The following is a 22145-nucleotide window of genomic DNA, read 5'->3' on the forward strand; positions in this document are numbered from 1 at the left end:
TTCACTGAGTACATTTGTTCCTTTGAGAGAAAGATGCAAACCATCTTTTTTGTACAGTTCCTTTCTATTCCAAGTAGAGCTATCATGAGAAACAAAGCCAAATCCTTGCTCTTGACACCATTTACCAAGCCATATGTTGAACTCCTTTATGCGCCTCTGCCTATCATTCTGAACATTATGCACAGGCAGAACTTCAGAAAATGAAATGGTGGATGCAAAATCCTGTACGTCATTACCAAGTGTGATAAAAGATTTTTTCACCTCTGACACTTCATCCCTAGATGGACAAGAACATCCACGTCCCCTTCCTGCTTTGCTTGCTTAACAATATTAATAATACGTCTTCTATCTCTTCTAGCAGTAGCCCCAGGGAGACATCTCACAAAACCATTTTCTTTAAGCTCCACACTTCTTATGATTGAATCACCCAGCAACAGCTGCTTCCTTTGAGACTTCACTTTATCTTTTTTGTTGCATACATTAGACATAGGAGTCGATGGTTTCTCACCCTCTGTGCTTGAGTCCATATCCATGTTGCCCTTACATTCTGAGAGTGCTGCAAATGAATTATGGAGAACCACCGACTGTGGGACATGTCTTCTATCCACCACTCTAAGTCTTCCAGAACCTACATTAACCCATCTGCCATTTCTGGGGGTCCTCTGTGGCAGTGGCATTGCAGCAGTCCTAGCTGGAGTTTGTTTAACAGATAATTTAAATATTTCAGATTTCAAAAATGAAATTTCCTGCTGCAGTAAGGAGAACTGTCTACAGATCTGACAGCATCCGAATCTCCAAAGAGTGGAACATGAAATAAATGCACAACAATTCCTGCACTGAACCAAGTCTGCCATTTTAAAGAGGAAAAAAAAAAATTGTAAGTTTAAATCAAACAAATCTTACCTTTTTTCTTTTTTTGTATTGTTTCCACCTTCCAGCCTACCTCCTGACTATCTCCTGCAATATCTCTTTACTATACTTAATGTAGTACTTGAAGGTAGTACTTGCAGCTAATGCCAGCCTGACCAAGTTGGTGGCTTGGTCAGGCTGGGTTTGGGAGATTTGTTCCGTGGTGCTTCGTTTTACGGGGGGCTTCTTGGTGCAGCAAGGCTTTGTGATGGTAGGAGCTGGGACTGCTGCTATGGAGGTGGTCTATCTATCTTCTATCTCATATCTATCTATCTCATATCTATCTATCTAATATCTATCTCATATCTATCTATGAATCCATCTATCCATAATATTGCTATAATCTATCTAATCTATCTAGCTATTCATCTCATATGTATCTGTCTATATCATATCTATCTATCTATCTATCTATCTACTATTTATCATCTATCTATCATCTATCTCATATCTATCTATCTTATATTTTATATATATATATATATATATATATATATATATGTCTATCTATCTATCTATCTATCATCTAGCTATTCAATTCAAATAAGCTATATTAGCAGGACTAAGTACCTATTAGCATTTCTAAAGCAAGTTTGAAATAATTGGTTAGGGATGGGAATAGGGACACATCCAGGGTCAGGGTATAGAAGGGGGTGGGGGGATCTATCCCCTATCTACTTATTTCATATCTATCTATCTATCTATCTATCTATCTATCTATCTATATATCTATCATCTCTCTGACATTGGTAGTACACATTGAGTTGTGTCTCGATAATATACAGCACATAAGGCTACTTTCACACCTGCGTTCAGGTGTCCGCTCGTGAGCTCCGTTTGAAGGAGCTCACGAGCGGTCCTGAACGCAGCCGCCCGGCCGCAATGCATTCTCAATGGAGGCGGATCCACTGAGAATGCATCCGCCTGCCAGCGCTCAGCCTCCGCTCCGCTCAGTGAGCGGACACCTGAACGCTGCTTGCAGCGTTCGGGTGTCCGCCTGGCCGTGCGGAGGCGAGCGGATCCGTCCAGACTTACAATGTAAGTCAATGGGGACGGATCCGCTTGAAGATGACACCAAATGGCTCAATCTTCAAGCGGATCCGTTCCCCATTGACTTACAATGTAAAGTCTGAACGGATCCGCTCAGGCTACTTTCATACTTAGAAAATTTTCTAAGTTTTAATGCAGACGGATCCGTTCTGAACGGATGCGAACGTCTGCATTATCGGAGCGGATCCGTCTGATGAAACATCAGACGGATCTGCTCCGAACGCTAGTGTGAAAGTAGCCTAATTCTGATTATATTTTAAAACTTTGAAACAATACTGGCTTCCCGATCATTACTTAAAACTAAACAAATCACACATTATTCTCTCACGCTGATACAGATGCATCCTGTATGTTCGCATTGTAATAAATTTGGAGACACAGCCTGTACCTGAATTTGCTCTTATGTAGAAGTGTGTTATTTCTTGAAATGAGAGGAGATGAGTGGCTGCCAGACACATTTGGCACCATTTATCTTTAAGAAAATAATCAAATTGTGATAGGAATAGTCAAACCTGTCTGACCTACCCAGGGGTGAACAATGGTTTGCCAGCCTTATAGAGATGATTGATTGCTAGCCTCTAATGTATACAGGCAGCTTTAAACTAGGCAGACCTCTCGTATCTACGTCTATTTCCTTACAGATTGTGAGCTTGTATGGGCAGGGCTCCTACCGAATGCATCTTGTAGGTGGCGACCACATTGTAGATTACTTTAGTATTTGTTACAATGTGCTACCCCAGTAATGTGCTATTTGAAGCTCTACAGGAGGTGATGGCACTATATAAGTAAATAATAATAAATAGATTTTATAGCATGCATTTATCAATTAATTATTTAGAACTACATTTCTGGCATTTCTTCTTAAGTAAATCAGAAAAACAGGGCTTTTTTGTTGTCTCAAGTGGTCTTTATGAAACACAAAAGTCTTGATGGACAATGCTAGGTTGGTATTTTCAGTTGTGTGCGTTATATCCCCCAAAGTTATATTTACCTAATCCCCACCATTCAAGAGGTCTAGGGAGGTCCTTATACCGTGACTCCTTCATGTTCAAGTCCTGAACAGCAGTTATGATGCACTACTAGAGAACATGTAAGAGGTAACTCGGAGTGTGTGCAAACTGAATTTGCAGACGTGATGAAGGAGTCACCCTTATGAGGACCCTGAATAGTCTTGGAAATGGCAGGAACCAGGTAAATATAACTTTGGGGCAAAAGTAGAACTATATCAGCTGTTACTTGGAGAATCACTTTAACCGCTTGCCATCCGCCCACTGACTATATACATCACTTATCACTTATCGCTGCATGGACATTTCGCAGCTGGGTCTTATCTAACCCAGATCATCTCTGCAGTGAGGTTGTGCCCCCCTGTACAACCCCTTTGATGGCTGTATTCCCCCTGAAACTTGAGCTACAATATCAGTCCGAGTTACAGGACAAATCAGCAATAATACAAAAAAGGCACAAAGCATAAAACAAAGGGAAATTAACAAAAATGTGAAAAACAGGCCATTTTCACAATTTTTTTTACATTTTCTGGGTGTAAAGAAAAAAAACAACAAAAAATACTAAAAATGCTAAAAATAAGAATAACATATAATAAAAATCCCATGTATCACCGGAGAATGATGTAAAATTATTTACATAACCAAACTGAAAAAAGTTATGGCTCTAAAAGACCATGTATTAAAAACTTAAAATGTGACTGGTCAGAAAGGGGGGTAAATGGCCTGGTTAAGAAGAGCTATTGTAACTAAACTGCAGACTTATACTGGCTATAGAAATGCATTTTTTGCCTCCAGAACCTGACCATTTTGATGGGATTCACCACCAATCCATACCTCCAAACTCATACCTCGGGGCAGATTGTGGAGGAAATAAAAGCCTATCAGGATGGATTTTTTCCTGTCCAATTCTCCTGGTGATAAAGGTCATTAGAGGTGCTGACAGGGTCGGACTGGCCCATCAGAGTACCAGAGGATCTTCAGGTGGGCCCAGTCTATGAAGCTATAATGAGCCCCAAAGGTCCAAGAGAAAATATACATTTGGAGCTGTCTTTGGAGCCAATCACTGGCCACTAGTGTCTATGTCTTTGAATCAGTTAGCCTTTATTGATGATATGAGGGTTGGGCTCAGAAAATAATTTTCTCTGGTGGGCCCATAGTCTGACGCTGGGTGCCGACCAGTTATCTGTTATCTATGGGCAAATTGAAGATTCTCTGGTAGGATGCTTGCAAAAGGTGAAAACGCATATTAAATAAATAGAGTGCTCAGGTTTGTATTCCTCCCTGAGAAACCAAGTAGAGTGAAACTTCACAATGTGTGCCCACGTCTCCTACAGAGATACACAATGACGCTTTCAGAAAACAATTATACCACACCTCTGTTTACTTGGAACTTGCCATTGTCAAATACAATAACATTTGTCAATCCAGATACTGGATTAACATACCCGAATTTCTAGCACATCTTGGTCATTGTGGTATACAGGCAATGTGAGCCTAGTTAACCCATTACCAAACACCCAGTTCAATATTTTTATGTGCATAGGCCACGGAAATGAGGATTGGCTACAGTGACAGACAATATGGAAGTGTTCTTTTTGTCACTTCTGATCTCTCAGTTTCTATCAGCATGATACAGTATCATTACATCTTGTTTTCACACCTTAACAGTCAACTGATCAAAGGAGTCCATGCTACTGAGTCATATAATGTCATAAAGATATCAGTCAATCCCAGCTACAGATAAACAGTACAAAAATACCATTAAAAAGATTTATGTAACAGTTATATAAGAAAAGAATATGCTGAACCAGCCTAAGATAGTAATAAACACATTTTAGAAGTCTTCTAGTAGGAATGATTTTCATGATTGAAAATTAAGCCTCATTCACAAGAATTTATATTCGTTCTGTATTTTTAACAAAAAGGAAACATAACCCAACGGAAGTAAGAAGGAAACCCTTCAGTTTAAGGAATATTTTCATTCTACTCCATGATCTAATTACATTTTCATGGGAAAAAAACATCATGTTAATAAATATTAAGTTGATTGTGCGAATTAGCCCTTACAGGTTACAATTGTTTAAAGAAAATAGAAAATGCCCTATTGCTTTAACCCAGTTTTTCTGTTAAACATATTTTTCAGAATTTTTTTATTCTTACATGTCTTACAATATTTATTTTATTTGTAAAGGGGTTGTTCATCTTGGGGAGGGGGCAGGTTAAATGGGTTGTTCATCTTGGCAGAACCCCCCTGCCCCCATAACTGGAGTTGTGTAAGAAAGCATAATTAGCTGCTCCCTGCCACTGGGTTCCTACTCTCCTCCTCCACCACCGTTGCAGCGATCAGGTCGTCTACTGTCAACATCCATTTGATGCTACTGCAGCTAATGACTGGCCTGCAGCGGTTATCTTCCTCCATTGCGTCACACGACCAACTGGAGTGACGCAATGGAGGGCTGAAATATGTCAAAACATCCTGATTTTGTGATATCACATATTGTGAATTGCAAATCCTGTGTTATCTATATACAGAGGTATTACTTGTCATATTAATTCTACGTGTGGTGATAACGAAATGGCTACTGAAAAGTTACCTGTACAGAACAGGAAAACATAACTTATTATGAGGCCTAGTGGCCAGTGTGAAATCTAAAAAAAATATATATAGATGGAGACATGGAAAATTTAAAAAGCACCTCACCAAAAATTCTACGTAAATATATTTTACATAAAACGTGATTTAACCTCTTGCTGCAACTGTAACGCCGAAAGGCGTCATCGCGGCGGCTCCCTCAGGCTACGCTAACGCCGATTGGCGTCATCTCGCGTGAGCCGAGATTTCCTGTGAACGCGCGCACACAGGCGCGCGCGCTCACAGGAACGGAAGGTAAGAGAGTGGATCTCCAGCCTGCCAGCGGCGATCGTTCGCTGGCAGGCTGGAGATGTGATTTTTTGAACCCCTAACAGGTATATTAGACGCTGTTTTGATAACAGCGTCTAATATACCTGTTACCTGGTCCTCTGGTGGTCCCCTTTGTTTGGATCGACCACCAGAGGACACAGGTAGCTCAGTAAAGTAGCACCAAACACCACTACGCTACACTACACCCCCCCGTCACTTATTAACCCCTTATTAGCCCCTGATCACCCCATATAGACTCCCTGATCACCCCCTGTAGACTCCGTGATCACCCCCTGTCATTGATTACCCCCCTGTCATTGATCACCCCCCTATAAAGCTCCATTCAGACGTCCGCATGATTTTTACGGATCCACTGATACATGGATCGGATTCGCAAAACGCATACGGACGTCTGAATGGAGCCTTACAGGGGCGTGATCAATGACTGTGGTGATCACCCCATATAGACTCCCTGATCACCCCCCTGTCATTGATTACCCCCCTGTCATTGATCACCTCCCTGTAAAGCTCCATTCAGACGTACGCATGATTTTTACGGATCCACTGAAGGATCGGATCCGCAAAACGCATACGGACGTCTGAATGGAGCCTTACAGGGGCGTGATCAATGACTGTGGTGATCACCCCATATAGACTCCCTGATCACCCCCCTGTCATTGATTACCCCCCTGTCATTGATCACACCCCTGTAAAGCTCCATTCAGACGTCCGCATGATTTTTACGGATCCACTGATAGATGGATCGGATCCGCAAAACGCATACGGACGTCTGAATGGAGCCTTACAGGGGCGTGATCAATGACTGTGGTGATCACCCCATATAGACTCCCTGATCACCCCCCTGTCATTGATTACCCCCCTGTCATTGATCACCCCCCTGTAAAGCTCCATTCAGACATCCGCATGATTTTTACGGATCCACTGATAGATGGATCGGATCCGCAAAACACATACAGGCGTCTTCCTGGAGCCTTCCAGGGGGGGTGATCACCCCATATAGACTCCCTGATCACCCCCCTGTCATTGATCACCCCCCTGTCATTGATTACCCCCCCTGTCATTGATCACCCCCCCCTGTCAGGCTGCATTCAGATGTCCGTATGATTTTTACGGATCCACGGATACATGGATCGGATCCGCAAAACACATACGGACATCTGAATGGAGCCTTATAGGGGGGTGATCAATGACAGGGGGATGATCACCCCATATAGACTCCCTGATCACCCCCCTGTCATTGATCACCCCCCTGTCATTGATCACCCCCCTGTAAGGCTCCATTCAGACATTTTTTTGGCCCAAGGTAGCGGAAATTATTTTTTTTTTCTTACAAAGTCTCATATTCCACTAACTTGTGTCAAAAAATTAAATCTCACATGAACTCACCATACCCCTCACGGAATCCAAATGCGTAAAAATTTTTAGACATTTATATTCCAGACTTCTTCTCACGCTTTAGGGCCCCTAGAATGCCAGGGCAGTATAAATACCCCACATGTGACCCCATTTCGGAAAGAAGACACCCCCAGGTATTCCGTGAGGGGCATATTGAGTCCATGAAAGATTAAAATTTTTGTCCCAAGTTAGCGGAACGGGAGACTTTGTGAGAAAAAAATAAATAAAATCAATTTCCGCTAACTTGTGCCAAAAAAAAAAAATTCTATGAACTCGCCATGCCCCTCATTGAATACCTTGGGGTGTCTTCTTTCCAAAATAGGGTCACATGTGGGGTATTTATACTGCCCTGGCATTTTAGGGGCCCTAAAGCGTGAGAAGAAGTCTGGGATCCAAATGTCTAAAAATGCCCTCATAAAAGGAATGTGGGCCCCTTTGCACATCTAGGCTGCAAAAAAGTGTCACACATCTGGTATCGCCGTACTCAGGAGAAGTTGGGCAATGTGTTTTGGGGTGTCATTTTACATATACCCATGCTGGGTGAGATAAATATCTTGGTCAAATGCCAACTTTGTATAAAAAAATGGGAAAAGTTGTCTTTTGCCGAGATATTTCTCTCACCCAGCATGAGCATATGTAAAAAGACACCCCAAAACACATTGCCCAACTTCTCCTGAATACGGCGATACCACATGTGTGACACTTTTTTGCAGCCTAGGTGGGCAAAGGGGCCCACATTCCAAAGAGCACCTTTAGGATTTCACAGGTCATTTACCTACTTACCACACATTAGGGCCCCTGTAAAATGCCAGGGCAGTATAACTACCCCACAAGTGACCCCATTTTGGAAAGAAGACACCCCAAGGTATTTCGTGAGGGGCATGGCGAGTTCCTAGAATTTTATATTTTTTGTCACAAGTTAGCGGAAAATGATGATTTTTTTATTTTTTATTTTTTTTTTCCTTACAAAGTCTCATATTCCACTAACTTGTGACAAAAAATAAAAACTTCCATGAACTCACTATGCCCATCACGAAATACCTGGGGGTGTCTTCTTTCCAAAATGGGGTCACTTGTGGGGTAGTTATACTGCCCTGGCATTCTAGGGGCCCAAATGTGTGGTAAGAAGTTTGAAATCAAAATGTGTAAAAAATGACCGGTGAAATCCGAAAGGTGCTCTTTGGAATATGGGCCCCTTTGCCCACCTAGGCTGCAAAAAAGTGTCACACATGTGGTATCTCCGTACTTTTCCCATTTTTTTATACAAAGTTGGCATTTGACCAAGATATTTATCTCACCCAGCATGGGTATATGTAAAATGACACCCCAAAACACATTCCCCAACTTCTCCTGAGTACGGCGATACCACATGTGTGACACTTTTTTGCAGCCTAGTTAGTGGAATATGAGACTTTGTAAGAAAAAAAAAAAATCATCATTTTCCACTAACTTGTGACAAAAAATAAAAAGTTCTATGAACTCACTATGCCCATCAGCGAATACCTTAGGGTGTCTACTTTCCGAAATGGGGTCATTTGTGGGGTGTTTGTACTGTCTGGCCATTGTAGAACCTCAGGAAACATGACAGGTGCTCAGAAAGTCAGAGCTGCTTCAAAAAGCGGAAATTCACATTTTTGTACCATAGTTTGTAAACGCTATAACTTTTACCCAAACCATTTTTTTTTTTTACCCAAACATTTTTTTTTATCAAAGACATGTAGAACAATAAATTTAGAGAAAAATTTATATATGGATGTCGTTTTTTTTTGCAAAATTTTGCAACTGAAAGTGAAAAATGTCATTTTTTTGCAAAAAAATCGTTAAATTTCGATTAATAACAAAAAAAGTAAAAATGTCAGCAGCAATGAAATACCACCAAATGAAAGCTCTATTAGTGAGAAGAAAAGGAGGTAAAATTCATTTGGGTGGTAAGTTGCATGACCGAGCAATAAACCGCTAAAGTTGTGAAGTGCCGATTTGTAAAAAAGGGCCTGGTCACTAGGGGGGGTATAAACCTGTGGTCCTTAAGTGGTTAAACAATAGATAATTTTCTGATGACACATTCTCTTTAAAGAATACTCATTTTATACACATTAAGAAGTAGACAATTTACAAAGAATGCAAACAACGAATGCTCTATCTGATAAGCACATGTTTCCTGTCTTGGGTGTTGGCAAATGCAGTGAACTAAATGTCCAATATCTGTAAAGAATAAATCAAGGCAACTGGACTTACTATAGATTTCTTGAAAACGTTTCACTCGTTCTTCCAACGAGCTTTCTCAATTCTGAGTGACTGTACAAGATTCTCTGGGAATAAATATGTAACTGAATCAACATCTGGTAATTATACCCAGCAGGGGGTCAGAGGTCATTATACCCAGCATGGGGTCAAAGGTGTTGATTCCATTATCCTAATTGGAGTCAGTAGGTGACAATGAACTCCAAGAAAAAAGGTGTCAAGACAGCATTGTATGTGGCAGACAATAGATGTCTAACCCCCCCGCCTCTATTTAAGCTTGGCTTCTCCATTTTTACGTAGATGGCCTCCTTCACACCTCGTTTGTACCAATCGGCCTCCTTATCCAAAACACGCACTTGACTGTCTTCAAAGGTGTGACCTGTTTCTTTTAGATGTAAGTACACGGGTGAATCTTGACCAGAGGTTTTGGCTCTTCTATGCTGAGCCATACGCTGATGTAGTTGTTGTTTTGTTTCGCCGATATACAGTTCTGAGCATTCCTCATTGCACTGGACTGCGTACACAATGTTGTACATCTTGTGTTTAGGCGTTGGGTCTTTTGGGTGAACCAGTTGTTGTCTCAGTGTGTTGCTGGATTTAAAGCAGACAGGGATGTGATGTTTATTAAAAATCCTTTTGAGTTTCTCAGACACTCCAGCTACATATGGGATAGCCATATTCTTGCGTTTGTCATGCTTCTCGCCCTCACTGGTAGTCTTGGTGCTCTTTCTTCTCCTTCCTTCTGTTTTGACAAAGGCCCAATCTGGATACCCACAAGTTTTAAGTGCCCCTCTGAGGTATTTGAATTCCTTCGCCTTGGCCTCTGTGCTGGTGGGGATTTTCCCTGCCCGGTGGTGAAGAGTCTGGATGACTCCCAGTTTGTAGTCTAGAGGATGGTGGAAATCAAATAGTAGGTACTGGTCTGTGTGTGTTGGTTTTCGATAGACCTCTATTCCCAGCTTTCTTTCCTCTTCCACTGTTATAAGACAGTCCAGAAACGCCAGTTTGTTGTTCTGCCACATACAATGCTGTCTTGACACTTTTTTCTGGGAGGTCATTGTCACCTACTGACTCCGATTAGGATAATGGAATCAACACCTTTGACCCCATGCTGGGTATAATGACCTCTGACCCCATGCTGGGTATAATTACCAGATGTTGATTCAGTTACATATTTATTCCCACAGAATCTTGTACAGTCACTCAGAATTGAGACAGGACGAGTGAAACGTTTTTAAGAAATCTACAGTAAGTCCAGTTGCCTTGATTTATTCTTTACAGATATACCATGACCTGGATAAATGAGAACCTTCACAGACATAAATGTCCAATAATCTTATATGGGCACTGTCTGGCACTATAATGTAAGAACTATACTGCTGTGGCATAAGGGTGCTGAATAGAGCTGATGTCACTGTTAAAGGGGCGGGCACTGTGGAGGTCACTGTTAAGGGGGCAGGGGCCACTATTAAAGGGGCAACTGCTGTGGAGGTCACTGTTAAGGCAGCAGGGTACTGTGAGGTCACTGTTAAGGCAGCGGGGACTGTGGAGGTCACTGTTAAGAGAATGGGGTACTGTGGAGGTCACTGTTAAGAGAACGGGGTACTGTGGAGGTCACTGTTAAGGGAACGGGGTACCGTGGCAGTCACTGTTAAAGTGACGGGTGCTGTGGAGGTCTCTGTTAAGGGGGCAGGGAACAGTGGAGGTCACAGATAAGGGGACAGTCCCCTATGGAGGTCAGTGTTAAGGGGTGGCGTGCTGTATAGGTCACTGTTAAGGGGGAGGGCCCCTAAGGAGGTCAATGTCAAGGGAGTGGGGTGCTGTGAAACTCACTGTTAAAGGGGCGGGCTGCTCTGAAGGTCAAAGTTAAGGGGATGGACTGCTGTGGCGGTCCTATTTTAAGGAGGCGCGGCACTGTGGGGGGGGGGTCAGTGTTAAGGGGTGAGGAGCTATGGAGTTCACTGTTAAGGGGGCAGGGTACTGTAAAGATCACTGTTATGGGGGATACTGTCAATATCTTTTAACAACACATACAAACATGAAATGAAATAGATGAAATATACTCGTGCGAAGCCGGGTCCTTCTGCTAGCTTCATTATATTACTGACACAGGAGTGGTTTGGGTTGTGTAGCCTCAGGGGTTGAAGTCTGAAAACATTGGTGTTGTACCAATTAAGAGAGCACTGTATGGTGATTATTTGGGTACTATGACCATCATTATTAGAACACTGCATGTCGCTATGTAATTTGTCTGTCTATTTATCTAAAGAGGTTGTGCTTAAAGTGTGGCTTAGTTGGTTCATTTACTAAAGTCTGACATTTCACACGTCAGTCTTAGGGCTCATGCACACGAACGTGTGCAGCCCGTGTTGGGGCTTACGAACAGCAGGTCCGCAATGTACAGGTATCACAGATGCGGACCCATTCACCTGAATGGGTCCACAATCTGCAAGATAGGGAGCGGTGCGAAGTGGAGGCTTCGAGCGGAAGCCCATAGAAGCATCTATTTTTTTGCGCTGCAGACTGAATCTTGGGTATCGGGGACCCATTCAAGTGAATGGGTCCACATCCACAATGGGCGGCCACACGGCTGGTGCCTGCCCATTGCAGACTGCTATTTGCCATTAAAAGGCTGGAGAAAGATGTGGCCAAGAGGTTTAAGCCTTTTAATTCATTTTAATTCATTTTTTAATTCGTATCTTTCCTGTTTGTTTACCAGAAGCTGAAATCTAGGCCTGCTATAAGCTGGTGTAGATATTAGTTATAATTGATGCCATTTTTCTAGTGTAAATAATAGTAAATGTCTGGAGCTGCAGTTACCGCATCACATTTCTTTAAGCTTTGTACACTTTTTTGAATGCCATTTGCACAAAATATTGCAACTTTATTACACCAAAACCTGGTATAAAGCTTTTGTAAATGACTCCCTATGAACTTAGGAGCAATGGCAATGATGGACCAACATTCTGCTGTATTTTTTGAACACTGTACTTGTACTTTGGTCACATGAGAACATGGGTATTCCTGGATATAGTTTGTGAATGCTGACAATGTACAAACATTATATGTATAGCACTAAAATGTACCCAGTATTAAATAGATTATCTAAATTATCCAAAATGTCTTGTCTTAACAGCACACCTCCTTTTTAATGGACGCCACCGAGGCAATCACCTGATATCTCTGGAACTCAACCACACATCCTTCCTCCATGGGAAATACAGCATTACAGGTTAAAAATTTTAATGATCAACCTCGTAATATATATAGCCAGTCCAAGTCTGCCAACATTTCCCAATGTAGTAGACATGCCCAACAATCAGCCATCAAATGGCTGATTGATGATAATCACATCTTTTATATGGGCATAGAAATCATCATTTATGGGCAGCATATTCCCTCTTGTAAACAACAGATGTGATGCTGACAAACAATATAATATACAAGAATATGCAAAATATATAACGACAAGAAACATGGTTGGACTGGCCCACAAGAGTCCCAGAGGATCATTCGGTGGGCGCAGTTTTTATAGCCATTGAGGCCCCCCAAGGGTCCAAGAGAACAATCCCATTTGTCGCTGCCTTTGAAGCTAAACATTTCTCACTAAGGTCTATGTCTTTGATTAAAAACCTGTTAGATTTTATTGATTTTATAGGGGTTGTGCCCTGAGAATAATTTTCCCTGGTGGACCCAAGGAACCCTAATCCAACACTGACAAGAACAGTCAGTCATTTAAATCCCTTCCAATGATTGTCTTGTAAAAAAGAAAGCAAATGTACATTTGACGACTTTCTATATGGTCAATTGGCACTCAGTATGGGCAATGCATCTGAGAGTGTTAAAAAAACCTTTATTTGCTGTCTGCTTTGACTAATCGAGGGAGGTCTGAAAATATCCATATTTGCTAATAGTTTATGTTGACAGAAGTTGACTTTTTGAGACAATCCCTTTAAGGCCCCAAATCACAATGAAATATGGAAGGGATAGATCATGGACATTAAAGTACTTATGTACAGAAATATTCAGCTACAAGGTTTTCAAACAAGGGGACTGAACTGTATGAATTTTCTGACATCGAGTAGTTTTTTGGCTAATTAAAAAACATGAAACGTGTTTCACTGTATGGACAGGCATGTGACTAACTAGTATTTTACTGGTTTCCATGCCTAACATACTTACCATATAAATGAAGCAGAAAGGTGCCTAGGTCAGCGTATATAAATGAGCACCAGTCACCAGTTTACTTTTAAAAGAATGATAGAAACATGGAGAGTAACAGCTCATGGTCAAGTCTAAAATATATGAATAGTTAGTATGTATTGAATTAATAGGGGTAGCATAGCATCCCATCTTCTGCTGTTCTTCCCAGGTAAAATACTGAAGCCCTAGTCCTTACAGTGGTTTTACATAGTCCTCTGTGAAGCACAGAATAGAAAACTGATGGACAAAACATATCAGCCATTCCAGTTTGGTAAAGCTATATGTCTTATTTCAGGAGTGGGACAAAATGGTTTCATAATGTCCCGCCTACCCTTGCACCCTGAATTTTCGATGGATCTCTTGGACATGGAGTTCTTTATACAGGGAATCAGATTGATACTCTGATGTTGCAACTGGATGTGCTCCTCTTTCTTCCTATACAGCAGTATAATGAGGATGTACAGTAAATGAACTGGAAGAAGGAGGAACATATCTGTTCCCGATTTGAGAGGAGAACCTGCTATCACATGATCCCAGCCAGGATCGTGGTATCAGGGAGAGACTGAAGAATAAGCACTGCTCAATGTGTTTTCTTTCCATAGGTTTGCTGAAAGAGAATGTTTAGGTTCCCGCCCAGAGAACCCTGGTAAGTTCCTACCTCTGTTACTCTCAGCACGTAGGGCTGAGGCCTAAAAGAGGTAACCACGCTCTGAGATTGTTGTTGGCGTAGGGAATTTTCCAAATACTGAATAGATTGGTTTATTAATATAATGCCAACACTACCACAGTGATATACAAACCGGATTCCAAAAAAGTTGGGACACTATACAAATCGTGAATAAAAACTGAATGCAATAATGTGGAGGTGCCAACTTCTAATATTTTATTCAGAATAGAACATAAATCACGGAACAAAAGTTTAAACTGAGAAAATGTACCATTTTAAAGGGAAAAATATGTTGAATCAGAATTTCATGGTGTCAACAAATCCCCAGAAAGTTGGGACAAGGCCATTTTCACCACTGTGTGGCATCACCTTCTTCTTACAACACTCAACAGACGTCTGGGGACCGAGGAGACCAGTTTCTCAAGTTTAGAAATAGGAATGCTCTCCCATTCTTGTCTAATACAGGCCTCTAACTGTTCAATCGTCTTGGGCCTTCTTTGTTGCACCTTCCTCTTTATGATGCGCCAAATGTTCTCTATAGGTGAAAGATCTGGACTGCAGACTGGCCATTTCAGTACCCGGATCCTTCTCCTACGCAGCCATGATGTTCTGATTGATGCAGAATGTGGTCTGGCATTATCTTGTTGAAAAATGCAGGGTCTTCCCTGAAAGAGATGACGTCTGGATGGGAGCATATGTTGTTCTAGAACCTGAATATATTTTTCTGCATTGATGGTGCCTTTCCAGACATGCAAGCTGCCCATGCCACACGCACTCATGCAACCCCATACCATCAGAGATGCAGGCTTCTGAACTGAGCGTTGATAACAACTTGGGTTGTCCTTGTCCTCTTTGGTCCGGATGACATGGCGTCCCAGATTTCCAAAAAGAACTTCAAATCGTGACTCGTCTGACCACAGAACAGTCTTCCATTTTGCCACACTCCATTTTAAATGATCCCTGGCCCAGTGAAAACGCCTGAGCTTGTGGATCTTGCTTAGAAATGACTTCTTCTTTGCACTGTAGAGTTTCAGCTGGCAACGGCGGATGGCACGGTGGATTGTGTTTACTGACAATGGTTTCTGGAAGTATTCCTGAGCCCATTCTGTGATTTCCTTTACAGTAGCATTCCTGTTTGTGGTGCAGTGTCGTTTAAGGGCCCGGAGATCACGGGCATCCAGTATGGTTTTACGGCCTTGACCCTTACGCACAGAGATTTTTCCAGATTCTCTGAATCTTAGGATGATGTTATGCACAGTTGATGATGATAGATACAAAGTCTTTGCAATTTTTCGCTGGGTAACACCTTTCTGATATTGCTCCACTATCTTTCTGCGCAACATTGTGGGAATTGGTGATCCTCTACCCATCTTGGCTTCTGAGAGACACTGCCACTCTGAGAAGCTCTTTTTATACCCAATCATGTTGCCAATTGACCTAATTAGTGTTAATTGGTCTTCCAGCTCTTCGTTATGCTCAAATTTACTTTTTCCAGCCTCTTATTGCTACTTGTCCCAACTTTTTGGGGATTTGTTGACACCGTGAAAATTGGAATCAACGTATTTTTCCTTTAAAATGATACATTTACTCGGATTAAACGTTTGATCTGTCATCTACGTTCTATTAGAAATAAAATATTGACATTTGCCATCTCCACATCATTGCATTCAGTTTTTATTCACAATTTGTTTAGCGTCCCAACTTTTTTGGAATCCGGTTTGTAATTCCTAGGGCATGAGCCTTACAAGAGGAGAAAAGGGGTGGATGGATAATGTAACTGCACCTTGAAGATACAGGATATATAAGCCATGAGCAGTCTTGGGTGACATGTTTATTATGAACCTTATAACGGCTGCCTTTAGTGACTTCCTCAATAGAGGAGACCAAGATAATGGCACATCTGAATAAAATATTGCAGACTACATCACAGACTTACAATACAATACATCCACCAAGCACTATTTCCAGTGTTGTCATCATGTCTTGTTTCCTCTTTAGTTAAAACTTTACATAAAAATAGATGTTCTGCAAAAATAAAAAATAATTAAAAAGTCCTATTCATTTCCCGCTATTATAAGAAAATCATGGGTCCTGGTGCCCTGACAGCCTCTGTGTTAGTGGAATTGTGAGTACATTCTCAAAGCAAATTGACAAATGTCATCTGAATTCTCAAGGTCACAAGCAAACTTAGGATAGTAATGGGTCCCTATGTTTTAACCAGAAGGCAGTCTAATAAAGTACAACCAACTCCTACTTTGTTAAATATTACTATGGTTTATATCTTGACTGGTGGGTAAGTGTTTCAGGGTGCAGAGTTAATTGCCTCAATTTCCTTTTAAAGGGGCAGTTCCGTCTGAAAGAGCCATTCTTTTAAACTCAATATCCATAGAAAGCAAAGTGTTTTAGAATATTGGGCTGTTTTTGTTTTCCATTTTGACAGTATTTTACTATTGAAAATGACATACAACATACGTATTTTTCTTCTGTAGAAGTCAACATAAATGATAAGAACCCTTAAATTCTATGGTAGAGGCACCTGTTACAGCAGCAATTCGCAGCTGCTGCTCTTCTGGTTACCTCTCCTGGCGGTCCGGACCCGCTTCCCGTTATCTTCTTCCCGGGGGAGTCGAGCATGCAGGATGCAACCTTTCCTTTCTGCCCATAGAGTGCAGCAGTCACTCTCTCTAGCTCTTAAAGGGCCAGCATGTACACACCCTCATCTTCACCCGCCACCCCCAGGGAAAGGCAATTCAATAGATTATTTGAGTCACAGAATCTACACCAGGGTTATCGCCAGGGTGCACCAGTACTTGCCACTGGAAATCAATTACTGGTGCTGCTTCGCAATTAGCAGTAATCAGGCTACAGTACCCATGGAAGGGCCACACCCTAACATAGTCTTGCAATAAACATCAGTAATAAAGGGTGTGTAAAATCATGGCAAAACCTCTGATAAAACAGTCTTGCATACATATACACTGAGTGCTGCCACATGTTCAGATTTTTTTATGCAGTTTTTGAAGCCAAGTGGATTAAAAAAAGAGAAGTATTATACATCCTTTATCCTTCTAAATTCTAATCCTAATCAGGCTTGTAGGGGACACAGACATTTTGTACTTGCGCATCATTGGCATGTGCACAGATGGTATATGCACTACTTGGGAAGCAGTAACTGATCCACTGCACATGCGTCAAGAAAGAGAGCTACGGCACAGGCACAAAACAATAGGGCTAGACATCTAGGGGAAGGGCTAGAGGAATAGGGTGTATTTACAAACTGGGCTCTAGCCAGCCCCTGGGTGCTCCAGATTGGTGGTGGTCTGACCCCCGAAGATCAGCTGTTTGAAGAGAAGGCCATGCTCGTGCGAACGCTACCTTCCCTTCATTGTTTACCTGCTCGCCGTCGAGATCACAGTGGTGAGCAGTGTAATTACACCTAACCCATTCCATTCACTTCTTATTCAAGTGTATAGGAAGGAGCCGTCCCATTGAAGTGGTGCTCACCACTGTGGTTGCAACGGCGAGCAGGGAAGGCAGTGCTCGCATGAACGCGGCCTTCTCTACAAACAGTTGATTGGCAGGGGGTGTCGGCAGGAGTGCCCTCTAATGACTCACTGAATTTCACTGAGGGTACAGCCACATGGTCAGGTTTCCTGATGCATTTTTGGAAGCCAAAATCAGGAGTGGATCATAAAACGAAAGATATTATAAAGGACAGGTACTACAAATTTTTTAATTCACTCCTGGTTTTGGCTTCCAAAAACGCATCAGGAAACCTGACATGTGGCCGTACAGTAAAAGTCCATCTGCGGTGTGGTAGGCTGCTTTATAATGTTCACTATGTTTGATTCCAGCTGAGAAGGCTAAAATTAACTTGAAGCATAACCACTTTTGGCTCTAACTATAAAATCTTTCTAAAGTCTGACCCTGAGGTTATCTTTTTCCAACCAAGCAAAATAATGAATAATAATTCATCATGCGGGAACAAAAAGGACTACGACTACCAATAGAAGTTCTCACAATTGTCTCTTATTAGTCTCAATCTATGTTCTTCAACAGAAATCCAGGCCATTAGGAAATGTGCACACAAGTGCAATTATTGTGGGTTTGAATGGCTGAGAGCTAATGTGTCTGCAACTATCTTGAGCCCAGAGGCCCTAAAGAATAGAATGACATATGCTGGGTACTTATGATTAGTAAACCGTCCGTCAGCCAAGTGGTTTAAAAACAGTTCTAGTAAAAGTCTGAATAAAATTTATTACTACAGTCCAGAAGCACATTTGTCCTTTTTTTTTTTTTTCTTTTTTAGCTAATGTATATAGAGGAGTATTGCATGGTCTACAAAACTCCTTATTCCCAGTAGATGCACTCCACAATAGGAAATGGTACCCTTTGGATCTCCGACAAATGCCCCTCACCCAGCTACTGTAGTTCAGTTGTCTCTGCTCTGTTCTGGAGACAGGCAATCACCCCAACATAGCTGTAGATGAGGTTCTGAATTGGCTGTAATCCTAAATTATATCTTAAGGCCAGTTTACAAGGCCGAACATTGACTTGTAGGATAACTGCCTTCCAACTGGTAGTTCCAGAGAGACATGCTTTCTTTTCTCTTTTTGGAAACAGAGCTAATTTGCATACATTGTATTCCTTCTGGAACACCACTCAATTGCCTGAACACCCAGACCTCCAGCAATGACATCCTGATATGAAGATGTGACTACTGCAGCTAACCAGCAGTCGATCAGTAGGGCAAATATCATTTTATTGCAGTGTAAGCTTTTGGTAATTTTTTTCCACCTTTGGTTGATCCACTTAGTTACTTTGTGTGTACCATTCAGATGAAAGCCTTCCTATATATTGATTTCTAATAATATGTTGCCCTTAGAGATGGACATTAACTGGACTTACAAAGAGTCAGTTGTCTTTTTCAAATGCCAAGGGATAAACTGTATGAACATATATCCCTCTCCTCTAGACTGCATCACCTTCATATGCAAACTGCATGTGTCTTTACTTATAAGGGCTTTATGTTTGGCTGATTGCTCTACTTTAAAGACCACCTGCCCTGAATAATGTTTCTGAAGAGTGGGAGAAAACTCTACCAAGCACTCGAAGACTAATGTTACAATAGAAGGTTCTGTTGGTTTAATTAATGAGGTTCTGTTATTGTAGTATTACGTGGGATTCATAGGAACAGCATGATGGCTGTCTGAATAAAGCCTCCTACACCTATGAGATCAATGTAGGAAGAAATCAGCATAGCAGCTGTCTTTCCCTCTGTTCCATTACAACAGAGAATCTAATATAGTTGACAGTTGCTCCTTGCTGATGGAACATGACGTGTCACCTTAGACAAGGAAAACTGTCATGTCCTCAAGACTGGTAGATTTTCCAGATTACTGGATGTGAACATGCTTTTAAAATACAGAAACCTCAGAGGGATTTTCATGAAACGTATCTAATGGTATGTCACGGTGCAGTGTGGGAGGTAAACTCCACACCGAACGCAGGAGGAAAGGGAAAAGGTACTAGGCCTGGAAACTAGGGAAAGGTTACCACCTAGTGAATCCCTAAACCGAGCCCTGACTACTATCAGTATGAGCAGACCTCGAGGGTAGGAATGCTCATACGCCGGAACCTAGAGCCCTATCTGACCCTAAAGGGCCCTGGAAATAGTGTCAGGACAAAAGATGACCTGTTCCTTCCCAGCTGAAGGAACAGGAGACTCCCTCAGGCCTAATACCAAAAGATAGGGGAATACAACAAGCTAAAAATAGGGAAAAGACACTTAACTTCGAAGTACGCAGACGAGCAGGAACTCAGAGGAGAACCAAACAGCAGCACTTCCACAACCAGAAAGGAGCTATCAACCGCATAGCATGATGGGTGAGACCAGACTAAATAGAGGAGTTGGAATGACCAGTTAAGCTATACGTAAGACAAGAGGTGTGGTCATAACCAACAACAACACAGAAACAAGTAAAACCAAAGAGGCTGTCAGATCACATCACGTGCAGCCAGTGTCTTAGATCTTCTGACCCCTGTCACGGGAGAGACCGTGACATGGTAATAATGCTTTTATGGTGCTGAGCCACGCTGAGATTCGTTGCCAGGGGCAGTTTTTTCTGTTAGTTTTAATGAATCTCCCCCATGGTGTTTTGGGTTGGCAATTTCTTAGGAAGACTTCCATATGTCAGATTTTCAGAATCATTACTAATGCCTGTTATCATGCACATCTGAAACTCAGAGGAGAACCAAACAGCAGCACTTCCACAACCAGAAAGGAGCTATCAACCGCATAGCATGATGGGTGAGACCAGACTAAATAGAGGAGTTGGAATGACCAGTTAAGCTATACGTAAGACAAGAGGTGTGGTCATAACCAGCAACAACACAGAAACAAGTAAAACCAAAGAGGCTGTCAGATCACATCACGTGCAGCCAGTGTCTTAGATCTTCTGACCCCTGTCACGGGAGAGACCGTGACATGGTAATAATGCTTTTATGGTGCTGAGCCACGCTGAGATTCGTTGCCAGGGGCAGTTTTTTCTGTTAGTTTTAATGAATCTCCCCCATGGTGTTTTGGGTTGGCAATTTCTTAGGAAGACTTCCATATGTCAGATTTTCAGAATCATTACTAATGCCTGTTATCATGCACATCTGAAACTCAAGGAATTCCAGATGAAGTAGAATGACTTGTGGTAAACCTAACCTATTGTTTTTTCCCTACCTGCTGCATTCTCTATGACTCATAAAGGGAAATGGTTACTTAATTGGTTAATTTTAGATTTAAAATAGAGCACAAAATACAAACACATATGCTATCACTAAGGATGCAGCGAGTGTCTGAAACGTGTGTGTATGTATGTATGTTTTTATTATGGCTTTATTTTATTCATTAATATTGTATGACGCTCACATATTCTGTAGCGCTGCACAAAGATTGTTGTCATCATTATTTCTACAAATAAAGCCTTGATAAAGTGACTCTTCTTGGAGCTGGACAATATCTTTTGTTCTTAACACTGGATTAAATTTCTGTTAAGGTCCCTTTACACTGGATGATATTACAGCGCTCCTTTTCGACAATCTGCTGATCCCTGGTGGAGGAGACCTGTGCATTTAAATGCAGCGATCTTCTCCAGAGTATGGGGAGGAGTGATCACTAATGCCATTGCTTTTCCCCATGCTGACTCATTGTTTGCCGACAGATATCGTGTTTACATGACCCGATCTGCTGCAAGTAAACAATCATTTTTGCGTGTGTGCAAATAATTGGATTACCCGATGAACGAGTGTTACACCGCCCTATCATTGCTAACGAACGTTCCTATGAACACTCGTTAGAGATAATCTGTGCGATTCTTTAGACGTGGCTAAATAGGCTGATTTACATATATATACTGATTAAATATAAATTGCCATTTTCATAAGCTGTAATTCACATGACTGACCATGCGACAACGTTGCAGCATTTTAATGATGCATCTGACTATGCATAGTGTGTGTCTGGTGATAACTAAGTTAATGTCTGGTTACAGAGGAATTCAATCTGTCTTCGTGACAGAGGTTCCTGGTTTATTTTCATTCCTTCCTCTTCATATCTGGGAACAGAGCTGTCTCTGTATCTATTCCACTATATGAGCTTGTAGCCACAGAGCTACAAGAACATACATTCATGTAGTATGCAGTCAAAGAATGCTGCAGCGGTACAGCTTATTTTCTCACTACTTGCCACTAGGTCGTCCCT

At 41.6% G+C, this 22145-nt stretch overlaps 1 protein-coding gene across 9 annotated transcripts in view; it reads right to left on the reverse strand.

The window, feature by feature from the left end:
• The window catches only part of PALM2AKAP2 (PALM2 and AKAP2 fusion), a 371929-nt gene that overhangs the window by 55474 nt on the left and 294310 nt on the right, over positions 1–22145 (reverse strand). The window lies entirely within an intron of this gene.

The sequence above is a fragment of the Bufo bufo genome, chromosome 2, assembly GCF_905171765.1.
Source record: "Bufo bufo chromosome 2, aBufBuf1.1, whole genome shotgun sequence".
NCBI classification, from domain to species: Eukaryota; Metazoa; Chordata; class Amphibia; order Anura; family Bufonidae; genus Bufo; species Bufo bufo.